Here is a 12,133-nt window from a genome sequence, read left to right as displayed (position 1 = left end):
TCAGCTCTCAACCTGAAGGGAGAGACAAAGAAGGAAGGGATTCTCTGTGGGCTCAACCCTTGTGTGAAACCTCAGCAGGGTCCAGTGACACTTCAGACCTATCCCAGCCAAGGCACCGTACTGTCAAGGATAAAAAAAAAATGTGAGAGTGTCTCCACTAGGGGTTATAGATTTTATCCCACTGATGTACATCAAGGAGCAACGTGAGACCAGATGACCCCGAGGCTGCAGTAGGACTGGAGTTTATGGGGGGCGGCAAGGAGAAGAGAGGAGCACAGACTGTGTGGTCCGACCTAGATGGTTGTTCTCTTATCAGTAACTGGTCCAGACCAGTGTTTGGAGAGCTTGGGTGTTCACTGCACTCCTTGGTGCCTCTTGCCTGGATCTTTGGTGCAATCTCATACCTGCAGCTGTCTCTCAGCTATGTCCTTTGAGAGCTGTTTTTGTGTTCACTGTGGTTTGTGAAGGTTTTTTTTGGGGGGGGAGCAATGGCAAAAAATGGGGGAGGGGAGGGAAGTGGAAAAAGGAAAGGACACATGGAGTTAGTGAATCAATTTCAATCCTCTCTAGCTTCCTTTTCGTTTTTAATTCTCATTTCTCCTTCTTACTCCGTCAAGCACTCGTTTTACAATTGATGAGATCTCATTATATGAATTCTCACCAATCCATCTTACATGAGGAGGATATACAAATAAATAACAGGAGTATTAATTATATGAAAAGATACTGAATCTTACAAAGAAAAGGTTATCTGACCACAGTGACGGAATATTTTGTAGCCCTCCGTTTAGCGACACTTAAAAATATACCAGTACTCTCAGGGGGGCGGTGCTGCAGGCACTGACCTGTGCTCCTGGTCAGAGGCAGGCGGAAATATGTGTCGGCTTGTAGGAATCCGTGCCAGGCAAACTTTCTAAAATGTGGGCAAAGATTTATTCAAAGAGTTTGTCGTGCATGCCTTTTCTTCCGTTTCAAGAACCACGTGGGAAATGTGGAAGGTGTGTGTCCTGGAATACAGGGACAGTTCAATTTCAAGAAAATATATGAATTACCGAACGCCAACCATAAAAACTTCAGAATTCAATGTTGGACAGGGAACGATCACAAGGAGGTGAAAGGGAAGGTGATGTGCAAAACGTGTTCAAAGGGGTTCGATCAGAGAGGGTTCCTCTTTTTCTTTGGACTTTTCCCTTTTCCCTGTCTTCCCAAATTGAAGCAGGGTGCAGCCAAGAGGAGGGCCCCAGGAAGGGATTTGTAATGGGGTCCAGGACTCGGGGTGTCCAGGAAATATTAGAAAAATGTATGTAGGATGTCCTCACCCCCACAAGCCTGAGCCAGGGGGGATGGGACACATGGAACAGGGCCATTCAGAGCCGTTTTGGGTAGCAACAGCTTTGTAGCTAACCCCTGGCACAGTCATTTAACATATCTATAACCTTTAACTGGTTTCATGGATGTGTTAAGTAGCTGTGGCCCTGCTTTGAGCCAGGGGGATGGGAGTGACTTCCACCCAGGATGGGACTGGGAAGCAACTCCCCCTGGTTACAGGGCCTGCGTGAGAGCGTGGAGATGATTGGCTCCATGCCATGGGGCCACACCTGCCCAGACTTACTATGGCAGCCCAGTAAAGCTGGAAGAATACAGGGATGCTGGCAGGTGTAGCTGACTGTAGGAAGAGTCAGAAATGGGGCTGCAAAGGAAGATGGGCACTGGGATTTAAACCTAGGCCCGGCAGCCATAGAGAAGGAGAGACCACGCGGCTTCAAAGAGTGGGGAGGACCACAAGGTTTTGGGGGAGAAGGAAGAGACCATGCGGCTCCAAAGTAAATAGGGAGTAGACCATGCGGCTCTGAAGGAAGGAGAACCACGAGGCTCTGAAGCAAGTAGATAGATAGAGGTCCATGTGGTTCTGAAGTGGTGAAAAGGACCGCGCGGTTCTGAAGGAGAGTAAAGAGGACCACGAGGTTTTGGAGTGCTTCTTCTTGCCACGCGGCTTAGGCAGCAGGAGAGACTTTGCAGCCATAGAAAAGGGGAGGAAGGACTCTTGCTGGTGGGCCATGAGAAGGTGCCGCATGGCTTTGGATTAACTGGAGATTGCAGCGGCCACACAGCTGATGGTGCCGGGAGCCTGAATCACGGACTTCTACTTCCTTTCCTGAGACACGGTACCCCGGACTGGGCACAGGGAGAGGGAAGGACTGTGCATCTGTGGGTATTCTAGAGGACTTTAGTATCTTATTGAAGACATTAAGTCATTACTCTAAGTTTGTGTAACTTTTAAATAAACAATTCCTTTCCTTTTCACCAGTCTCTGGCATTGAGAGACGTCTTTCCTCTGGCGGCGGGCATTGCGAACCTAGCAGGTGGGCGTGGGGGGAAGGAACCTCCAGAGACAGAAAGGCGGAATCCTTTCTGTAATAATTTATCGTGAACCACCCCCCCCCCTTGCTCTGTAACAAAATGACCGCAGTCCGGAGCATTTCCTCACATATATCTTCTTGACTGAAATCCCTCCAAATCACTAGTGAGCTTCCCCCTCCCCCAAAAAAGCCGAACTGGGTGTTTGAAAAGCTCTCTGTTGTAAGTAAATGTAAAGAGTGCCTTTTATCGCGCTCCGTCTTGTGGCTGGAAATCCTGCGCGGACTACAAACACCGCAGGGAATACTGGAGATGGCACCAAGGGTGGGAACGTGATATCTGCAAGTGCCCAGCTAACCACCTGCTGGGGGATTTATACTGGCCACCACCCCGTGAGGCAGAAGCTGTTACCGCCCTCCTTTTACACCTGTGGAAACTGTGGCACACAGCAGGGGTCACTTGTGTATGATCTCGGGGCTCCTCAGAGAGGGCCTCAATGTCCTGTCAGACACTACACTTTGCACACTCGCTTGCAGGCTGCTTTCCTGCCCCCAGCATGGGAATGAAATAAGAGAGTGCAAGAGACAGCAAAACTTGTCCAAGCAGTGTGACGGCAGAGTGACGGCTCACGATAAAGTGCTAAATGGAAGGGGGGGGAAGCCAAGTAGGAAACGGTTCAGGACACTGTGCTCCCAGCGTAATGAAGCCACGACTTATTTACAAAGAAAAGAATTTGGAAGAAATCAGATAACTGCTCATTTACTCAAAAGATATATATTGGGGAACACACTGCTTTGGGCAGTGTTTCCTTGACATCCGGAAAATACAATGGTGAGCAAAAATTTAAAAATGAAGCAAAAAAATATATATAGCCCCTGTCTGTGGGAAGATTTAGAGCTCAGCGGTTATTTCTGCTTTCTATCTCTGTGCTTAAATATAATTTTTAACTCTTATACTACGTGTAATTTTAGGAAGAGAAATAAATAGAAAAAATTTTCAAGTCTTCTCAAATGATTCTTAACAAAAAGTAACTAATTTGAAAAATCTCGTTTAATAAAAGATGTTGGAGTGACAACGAGTGGCATTTTGTCTACAAAACACCATAAAGTATGAAAACATCTAAGAAAATTCATCACGAAATATTATTCATGGTCATTGGTGGGTGATGGGACTGTGGTTGAGATTATTATGTTGAATCATCTCTAACGTTTTCTAAAGTGAGGTTAGAGTGCCTAACATAGCTGAAGAATATCTTCATGAAGGATCAAAACAACTTGGTGAGCCCTGGCTAGTGTGGCTCAGTGGATTGAGCACCGGCCTGCGAACAAAAGGGTCACGGGTTCGGCTCCCCATCTAGGGCACTTGCTGGGTTGTGGGCCAGGTCCCCAGGAGGAGACCTGCGAGAGGCAACCGCACATTGATGTTTCTCTCCCTTCCTCTCGCTAAAAAGCTCAAAAGCAAACAACTTGGAGAGAGCCAATGAAGCCCATTCAGAGGAGAAGTACAAATTGCAGAACCCGGCCCTAAGTTTTCAGGAGCCATGCCACCAAAGGGAGCAACTCAGCCTCAAGATGGGACTGGCCATTTTGTCCACAAGAGTTGTCCGGTGAGTTCCGTGTAGTTTTTTGTTTTTTGTTTTTGTTTTTTTTTTTTTTAAGAAGGTTGGGCGGGGGAAGAGGTTAGCAGATCACTGCACGGTGCAGCACTGCCCCCTGCTGACCAAAGAAACCGAACGGGCCCCAATCCCAAAACAAAAGCGTCCTTTCTACCACTGTCCAGTGCAGAGCTCTGGCTTACTAGTGGAACGAACCAGCCCAGATAGGGCCGCTTTCACAGTACCGCCCTCGGAATCAGACCCTGGCAGGAGGTCCTGGCCCCCAAAAAGTAAGCTCCAAAAGACAGAACTGCGCACTGATTGGCCAATTCTGGGTGGGCGCACGTGTCCTGGTGAGCTCGCTGCCAGTCTCCCAGCCAGCATATACTATAGGTTTTCTTGCGGACCACCTCGGAACCTGAAGGTGAAGGGCCGGGCCAGTGATGTGCAGCTCCTGTGGCCCAACCTGCCCCAGCCACCCCACCACTAGACATGCGGGACCGTACCAATACCCTCGCCATCCTCCCCCGTTCCCCCACTCCTACTCCCCATCTCTGCTAGAGCTCAAACAATGTCACACACCCCATCTTCCTCTCAGCCCTCATTCCTCTGAACCCTTCAGGTAACCTCAAGGTCCAGGAGCCGGACCTGGTCAACCCGGAGACTCTGGATCTTCAAGGAGGTTCTTCTCCCCACAGTATGTTTCCCTACCCACAGCCATGCTCTGGCATCAGGAAACCCAGCGCCCCTCCATGATGGCCCTTTGGAGCATTCCTTCTCTGTGGTCACCCGGGAGTAAACTCGCTGCCTGGTCAACCAGCTCACTTCCTCTGAAGCCTCTGCTTAGAGAGCCGTGAACCTTTAGGGACCTCCAGTGAGGATCCCACAGTCTTCCTCAACATCCACCAGGCCCCTCCTTATCCAGCCTACTCAGAGGCTTTTAACACCTCTCTAGCTCCTTCCTCCCCTCCCCTCCCGTCCCGTCCCCTCGCCCCAGCCTCCCCACCTCCTATACTCTCCTGCTGTGGTCCAATAAGGAAGACAACCCTGCCTGTACGGGGAAAACACAAGCACTGAGGTAGAGCTACCCTCTGCTTCCCAAGTCCAACGGACCTGTTTTTACCCTGACATTCTCTACTGGCCCTGGGGCTGCCCGGTCCTGACTGCAGCCAGCGCTCGCCTGTGCCCAGGATCCGAGGGCTGCCACCCACTCGGGCGCTTTGCTCGTGTACTCATCATTCCTCCTCTCTCCTGCCCCGTCGCTGAGGAGGGATGCAGAGGTAACCAAAAGGGTTACATTGTCACATAACTCTTTGTTCTTTCAAGTGGATAAAGACATAGAGGGATAGAAAATGGACTTGGTGAATGCGCCAGAGGTGCCAGGGCTATTATCTATGAAAAGCATAAGACACTCATGGTGGGGTAGGAGATCTGGATATTAATGTTGGCGGCCTTGAGTAGACCAATTGTATGGGTGTGGCAGGAGCAAAAGCCTTATTGGCCCTGGCTGGTGTGGCTCAGTGGATTGAGTGCTGGCCTGCTAACCAAGGGGTCATGGGTTTGATGCCTACTCAGGACACATGCCTGGGTTGCTGGCCACACCCCCAGCTGCGGGTACACTCGAGGCAGCCACACATTGATGTTTCTCTCCCTCTCTTTCTCTCTCCCATCCCCCTCTCTCTAAAAATGAATAGAATATATATTTCTAAAAGCCTTATTGAAGAGGATTGAGGAACAAATGGTTTCGGGAAAAGTTGAAGCAGTTTTGCTTTGAAAACCATTCATGTGCCAGGAGCTGCAGACTCCCCTGTGGGAAGGGGGTTGGGTTTCCCCCATTTCGTGGGATGGTCCCCTGTGCAAAGAGCAGGCGATTTGTCAGCAGACCAGTGCTCAGTGCAGGGGCACAGTCCCCGAGCCGGGGGAAGGCAGGGATGCTGAGCACAGGTGAGGGCTGGCTGCGCACACCTGCGGGCATGCCCTGGGCCAGCAGGGAACGTCAGGGGAGAACCAGGTCCCTTGAGATTGGGAAGCAGGGGGGAGCCCTACCTCAGTGCTTCTGTGTTCTGCATCCGTTATTGGGAAAGCTCATTGCATTGCCAGAGGGTTGCTAGTGGGCAAGGCAGGGTGTTGGCAGGAGGAGGGTGAGAGTGAGAATCAGTGCTCTCATAGTCAGGGGATTAAGGAGATGAAGGAAGGCTGAAATTGTCATCTGTGCTGAAGCTAGGGACGTGCTGTCCCCTGGGGCACAACAGGAGAGCAGGGAGCAGGTGGACAGCAGCAAGACAGGTGTGTTAGAGGGGAGTTGATGGACCGGGAGAGGCTTGGTAATGAGGGGCCGTGTGGGTGGTGAGCAGGCTGTGGGGTCCACACCAGGGGCCCCCTGAGCTTGAAGACTGTCTAAGGGGAGGCCTTAGAGCAGGGGTGTCAAACGCATCTTCACCGGGGGCCGCATCAGCCTCATGGTTGCCTCCAAAGGGTGGAATGTAATTTCCCCTCCTTAACAGTCAAGGAGTAGTTACGTGTATACAGTCCTAAAATTATTTCGGCCCTTTGAAGGCAACGGTGAAGCTAATGTGGCCCCTGGTGAATATGCGTTCGTCATCCCTGCCTTAGAGGAAGGGTACTGGAAGAGCTGGCCATGGTTTTGAGGTGCTATTAGAGGAGAGTGCTAGAAACCGCCATCATGGAGGGGCGCCGTGTCCCTGATGCCGGGGCATGAGCTTGGGCATGGGGTTTCTGGGTGGAGAGGAAGGGAAGAATGGGCCTGAGGAGGTGGGGGCTCCGTGTGGACAGGTCAGGCTCATGGGCCCTGAGGTCAAAGGAGTGGTTCCAAAGAGCAAGGACCACGGGAGAAAATGTCAGAGGAACCTTGCTCAAGACCCATGTCGGGGGAGGCTGGGTGGGGGCTGAGGGGAAAACTAAGAAGGGCCTGGTGCAGGTACTGGTTGGGGGCGATGTGGAAGTGGGTCCACAGCACCAGGACTACAAGTGTCGGACTCCCTCAGCTGACAGTTTGTAGTTGCATCTAGGACTAAACCTACAGTGAGGCTCCCAGGAGGCCTGGCAGGGATACTGGCAGAGGCTTCCCATGGCTCCAGCACGCATGCCCAGAACCCGCCAATCGCAGGGAGGGTACCGCCAGTTTGTGGGAGGCATTTCCTGCAAGCCTGGACTTCCGGCTCCTGTTGCAGGGTCCTAGGGCTTCATCAGGGAAATGGCCTTGCTGGGGGCTTTTGGGCAGCTCCTTTTCCATTCATTGATACCCACCATCACTGCGCTTGACTGCAGGGGCCACTGGGGTCTCTGATTCTGTGTGCAGCCTCGGTGGAAAGGCCATCACTTCCTGTGTGTTCAGGCCCTTGTTGTTTCTGTGGACAGCAGAGGGCAGTGGTGCATTGTGCAAGCTCCAGACCAGCTCTCCCCCGCCCTTCCTGCAGAGAAAAAAACTGACCCGACTCTTTCCCTGATTGGTAGTTAGGCTGTGGGCCTGTGGAGGCTCAGTGGCTCCTAGGCTCCTGTTTTTTCACTAGGATCCCAGTGAAAACTTGGATTCTACACAAGGAAATGCTCTTTGCTTTTCAAATTGCCTTCTAGGTTGCTGCCTAGGTCGCTTAGCAACATGTATTTCTGCTTCTCTAAATTAGGTCCACAGGTCTTTCCTGAGCTCTTTTGGTGTTTGATGTTCCACTATGTCTATGTACTTCAGTTGTGGCAGTCACTCAGACCTCACTGTACGAACTGGAGGGACAGATAGAGTAGAGTGTTCCAATCACAGGCCCATTGTTGTAGGACAGCGGCCGGGCCCTCAGGGGGTCTGCCTGACTCGGGGTCTAGTGTGTGCTTCCTGACTCCATGCAGGAAAGATCCCCAACGTGAGTCCAGGTCACTATGTGGATACATTTAGTACAGCTGCCAACAGCAAAAGCAGGGCTTCGTCCTGAACAGGGGTGTCAGACTGACTTTCACAGGGGGCCACATCACCCTCACAGTTGCCTTCAAAGGGCTGAATGTCATTGCAAGGCCTCAACAGTTAAGGAGTAGTTACATGTGTACAGTCCTAAAATTATTTCGGCCCTTTGACGGCAACCACCAGGCTGTGTGGCCCCCAGTGAAAATGAGTTTGACAGCCCTGGCCTAGAGGAAGCAACAGGAGAGCCTAGGCGGGGCTGCCTTAGCTCCCTGGCAAGTCAGGGAGAAGGGGGATTTGGGGAGAAGAGGTTCCGGGGATTCGCCTGGGACTAGCTGCCCATTGCCTTGGAGTTTAGGAGGCCCAAGGCTCTGCTGAAATAAGTGGGAGTGTACAAAGGAAGGGGAGTGGCTCAGGCCGCTCCCCACAGGGAGAGCGCACCCATTGGCTCCTTTGCCTTCAGGCTGTTACCTCTGTCCTGCAGGCAGGAATCTTAGGGTAGGAGGCAGTGGAGTCTGCATCAGGTTTCCAGGTGTGCCCTGTTTCACAATATTTACTGAGCACCCACGTGTGCTAGGTACTCCTGCAGGTGCTGAGGGAAAAAGAGTGAGACAGACATGCCCCCTGTACAGCTACTGCTGTCATAAAGGGCGACTGTGCTGCTATCTTTGGGTCACATGTCTGTGCATCTTCAACATAAGATTCGCAGAATCTTTCAAAAGTTTTCAATATGTCTGCATAATTTTTTCAGCTAGAGAACTAAAAGTATTAAAACCTGGCTGGTGTGGCTCAGTGGATGGAGTGCCCTCCTGAGAACCAACGGTTTGCCGGTTGGACTCCCAGTCAGGGCACAGGCCTGGGTTGCAGGTGGGTGGCGTGCGAGTCCAACCACATATTGATGTTTCTCTCCCTTTCTTCCTCCGTTCTCCTCTCTCTGAAAATAAATAAAATCTTTTAGAAAAATAAAAGTATTAAAACGAATTTAAAAATGTGTAATAGTGCCCTGACTGGTGTGGCTCAATTAGTTGGCTGCCACGTTCCACAAAGCACAAATCACAGGTTCGATGCCAGTCAGGGCAGGTGCCTGGGTTGTGGGGTGGTCCTTAGTTGGGGCCTGTGTGAGAGGCAACTGATCTATATTTGTCTCCCTCTCTTTCTGTTCTTTTCCCCTCTAACAGTAAATAAATTAATTAATAAAATCTTAAATGTTTAACTCATTTTTAAAAGAGGGTCTTGAAGTCATGATGCAGAACTGATACTTAGTATATTTAAAATGCACCGTTTTGATGAAAAAAACACTGATCAACAAATAATGGTCAATATGGGCTGATGGAACTGTGGTTTGAATTACTTTATCAGTAATTTTATTACCTGCCCTGACTGGCTCAGTAAATACTGTGAAATGTTTGCAAATTTTAATCACCTGGAGATATGTGCGTGTGTGTATAAAATCAGTCTGTGTAGAAGATATCTAGCCATGAAATGTGAGAAGTAGAGACATTTATTGAAAAAGATACAAGTAACAAGAAATACTGTACCTAAGACAATGATGCCTCAGTCCCCTTTAGAGTGGGCACCTTAAGACCTCACACAGATCTCCCAGTCGCCATCAGCTCCTCCATCCTATTTTCCTGAATCTCATCACAGGTCTGAAATCTCTTCCCTTTAATAGGTAATTTTACTTTTGGGAAACGCCTGAGGTAGCAGGGCACCAACTCTGAGCTGTAGTGGGGCTGAGTCACCTCCGTCATTCAATGTTTCAAAAAGACAAAACAAAACAAAACAAAAAAACCTCACCTGACACCTGATGCACGATGAGGTACATTATCACGATGAAGCTGGCAATCACCAGTTGCCCACAGCTGGGGCCATCTGAATCACCCAAATAGTTTCCACACAGGAACGTTCGAGCTTAACCCAAAAGTTAATGTAGATTCATTCCTTGCTCTGCAGGGTCAGTCATTTGGATGCGATGGCCACACACTACACATACCTACTGAAGGAGGCGGACTCAAGGACTCAAGAACTCACACACCGGAGCCTGCATTAGGCAGACCCACTGAAGGCCGGGCCCCTGTCCAGCAACAATGGGACTGTGCTTTGAAACACTCTACTTTATATGTCCCTCCACTTTCTGTATTGAGGCCTGAGTGACTGCCATAACTGAAGTATATAGACATAATGGCCCATTAAACCCCAAATGAGTGGGGGAAAGGCAATGTGGACCCAATTCAGAGAAGCCTAAATACATGTTGCTAAGCAACCTAGGCGGCAACCTAGAAAAAAGGCAATTTCAAAAGCAAAGCGTTTGTGTGTGTAGATTCCAAGTTTTCACTGGGAACCTACTGAAACAAGAGCCAAATTAGCTGCTAGGCCTGCACAGGCCTACAGCATAATCACCAGTGGGGAAAAGAATCGGGTCAGGGTTTTTTTTGCAGCAGGAAGGGCGGGGGGGGGGGGGGGGAGCCTGTCTGGTGTGTGCACGATGTGCCACTGCCCTCTGCTGTCCAGAGAAACAGAAGGCTACACACTGAAGGGACATTGTGTCTTTTCTTCTGAGGCTGCAAGCAAAGTCAGAGACTCTGGTGGTTGCTGGAGTCAAGCGGGGTGATGATTCCTGTCGCCAACTGGAATAGAAACCTCCAAAAGGCCCCGGCAAAGCCACTTTTCTTCTTCCCAGGTGCTGCCCTGGGAACCTGCAACAGGAGCCAGAAGTCAGGGAAAGCAGGTTGCTTCCCAGAAGCTGCTGCTGGCCTCCCTGGGATCAGTGGGTTGTGGGCATGCGTGCTGGAGCCTTGGGACTTGTGTGGCAGTCTCCTCACCATCTCTGTGGGAGTGTCTGTGCAGGTTTAAGTCCCGGTGGTGGCTACAAACTATGACCTGAGGGACAGAAACCCTGTAGCCCTGGTGGTACCCAGCAGCTGACAGTTTGCAACAGGGCCCCTGAAGGGACTACTAAGTGGCCTGGGATGAGATGCTGGCTGGGCCCACACTTCCTGTCCTCCCTCAGGCCTAGAGCAAACCACTTGCAAGGCAGCTGCAGCCCTCTGGGGCGGGCTCTGGGACCTGGGACTTCCACTCACAGTGCTGTGGCTCCCAGGGCGGGACTAAGGAAGAGGTGGTACTGGTTTTGTGGGTGAGGGGTTCCTTGGGCACATCCCTGCACGTTCTGAGCACCGCTGTCGCTGTCACCGGGTGTGTGTCTTGGGAATTCTTGTGGTTTTGTGCTTGTTTTACTTTTGAAATCGGGCAAACAACGGGCTCTGACTGCCAAGAATGACAGCGCCGAGTTTCTCCGGTCGGCAGGGGACACTGTGGAGCCACGAACGCTTTTCTCCCCCCGCCCTTTGTGCTGGAAAAAACTGCTTGGAGCCCTTTCCCTGGTATTTGGTCAACAGTCTGGGCCCCTGGGCTGGCAGGCCCCTTCCTTCCAGTGGCTGAACTGCTCCGTTCTTTGGAGTCCCTACTGAAAACCGGGTGCCTGGGATCATTGCTCTCTTCTATTTCTGACTGTGTGAACTGTCTCCCCATTGTCTTTTATCAGCATACTTTTCAGTTACCAGGTCACTCAAACCTCAGAGTGGACAATTTGGAGGACCGATTTAAAAAAAGGTGATGTAAAGCACCGTTTGGCCACCCTCCCATGACCATTATTAGTTTGTGGTACATTTCTTTACAGGTCTTCCCGGCGGTAAAGGAGCGCTGCACACACAATGAGCTTCATCTTGCGGTGTGACTTCAACTTCTTAGAAACTCAGGTCTTTAGCGTGAGGTGGCTGTTCTAAAAATCATTTGAAAGGACCTGAAACATTCTCATTCATTTCTCTTTTTAGTAGTATACGTAGTCTTAAAGACTGTAAGTACTGTATTTGACAACTGAGATAGAAAGCAGAAATAACCCCTGGCTCCTGTGTGAACGGGAAACACCAAACCTCACCCTTCCTAAGGACAGCGCCTCTGATTTTCTTTGTTTTTGTTTCACATCTGAAGGGCACTTGCTTTGTCTGTCCCCCAGCAGCCTTCCCCTCCTGTCCCCGTGGTGAGGGCCAGCTGCGCCCTGGCTCCTGCCCAGTGGGCCTGAGAAGTCAGAGGCCCCACTGAGATGTGTCCTGTGTACGCACTCCATTATTTTCCCCTCAGGCTATAAAAATCTTCGGAGGGTAGCCTTTTGGGGAGACAGAGAGTAATTAATTATCTGAGACCCTGGCACTCTCAACATGTTTTGCATGTCACCTTCATGTTTAAGTCCATGTGACATCCGCACCCAGTATAGA

The 12,133-nt window shown here is 50.6% G+C and overlaps 1 long non-coding RNA gene across 1 annotated transcript; it reads left to right on the top strand.

Moving 5' to 3' along the window:
- Positions 1-1,000: 1,000 nt before the first annotated feature.
- On the top strand, positions 1,001-10,314 carry LOC139440630 (uncharacterized). Its single transcript, XR_011650825.1, has 3 exons — positions 1,001-3,964; positions 4,575-4,649; positions 8,611-10,314. It is a non-coding gene; the product is annotated as an uncharacterized lncRNA (long non-coding RNA).
- The last annotated feature ends 1,819 nt before the right edge of the window (positions 10,315-12,133 follow it).

The sequence above is a fragment of the Desmodus rotundus genome, unplaced genomic scaffold (assembly GCF_022682495.2).
Source record: "Desmodus rotundus isolate HL8 unplaced genomic scaffold, HLdesRot8A.1 manual_scaffold_184, whole genome shotgun sequence".
NCBI classification, from domain to species: Eukaryota; Metazoa; Chordata; class Mammalia; order Chiroptera; family Phyllostomidae; genus Desmodus; species Desmodus rotundus.
Note: the sequence above shows the minus strand (reverse complement) of the source record. Positions and strands in the feature narration are given on the sequence as shown.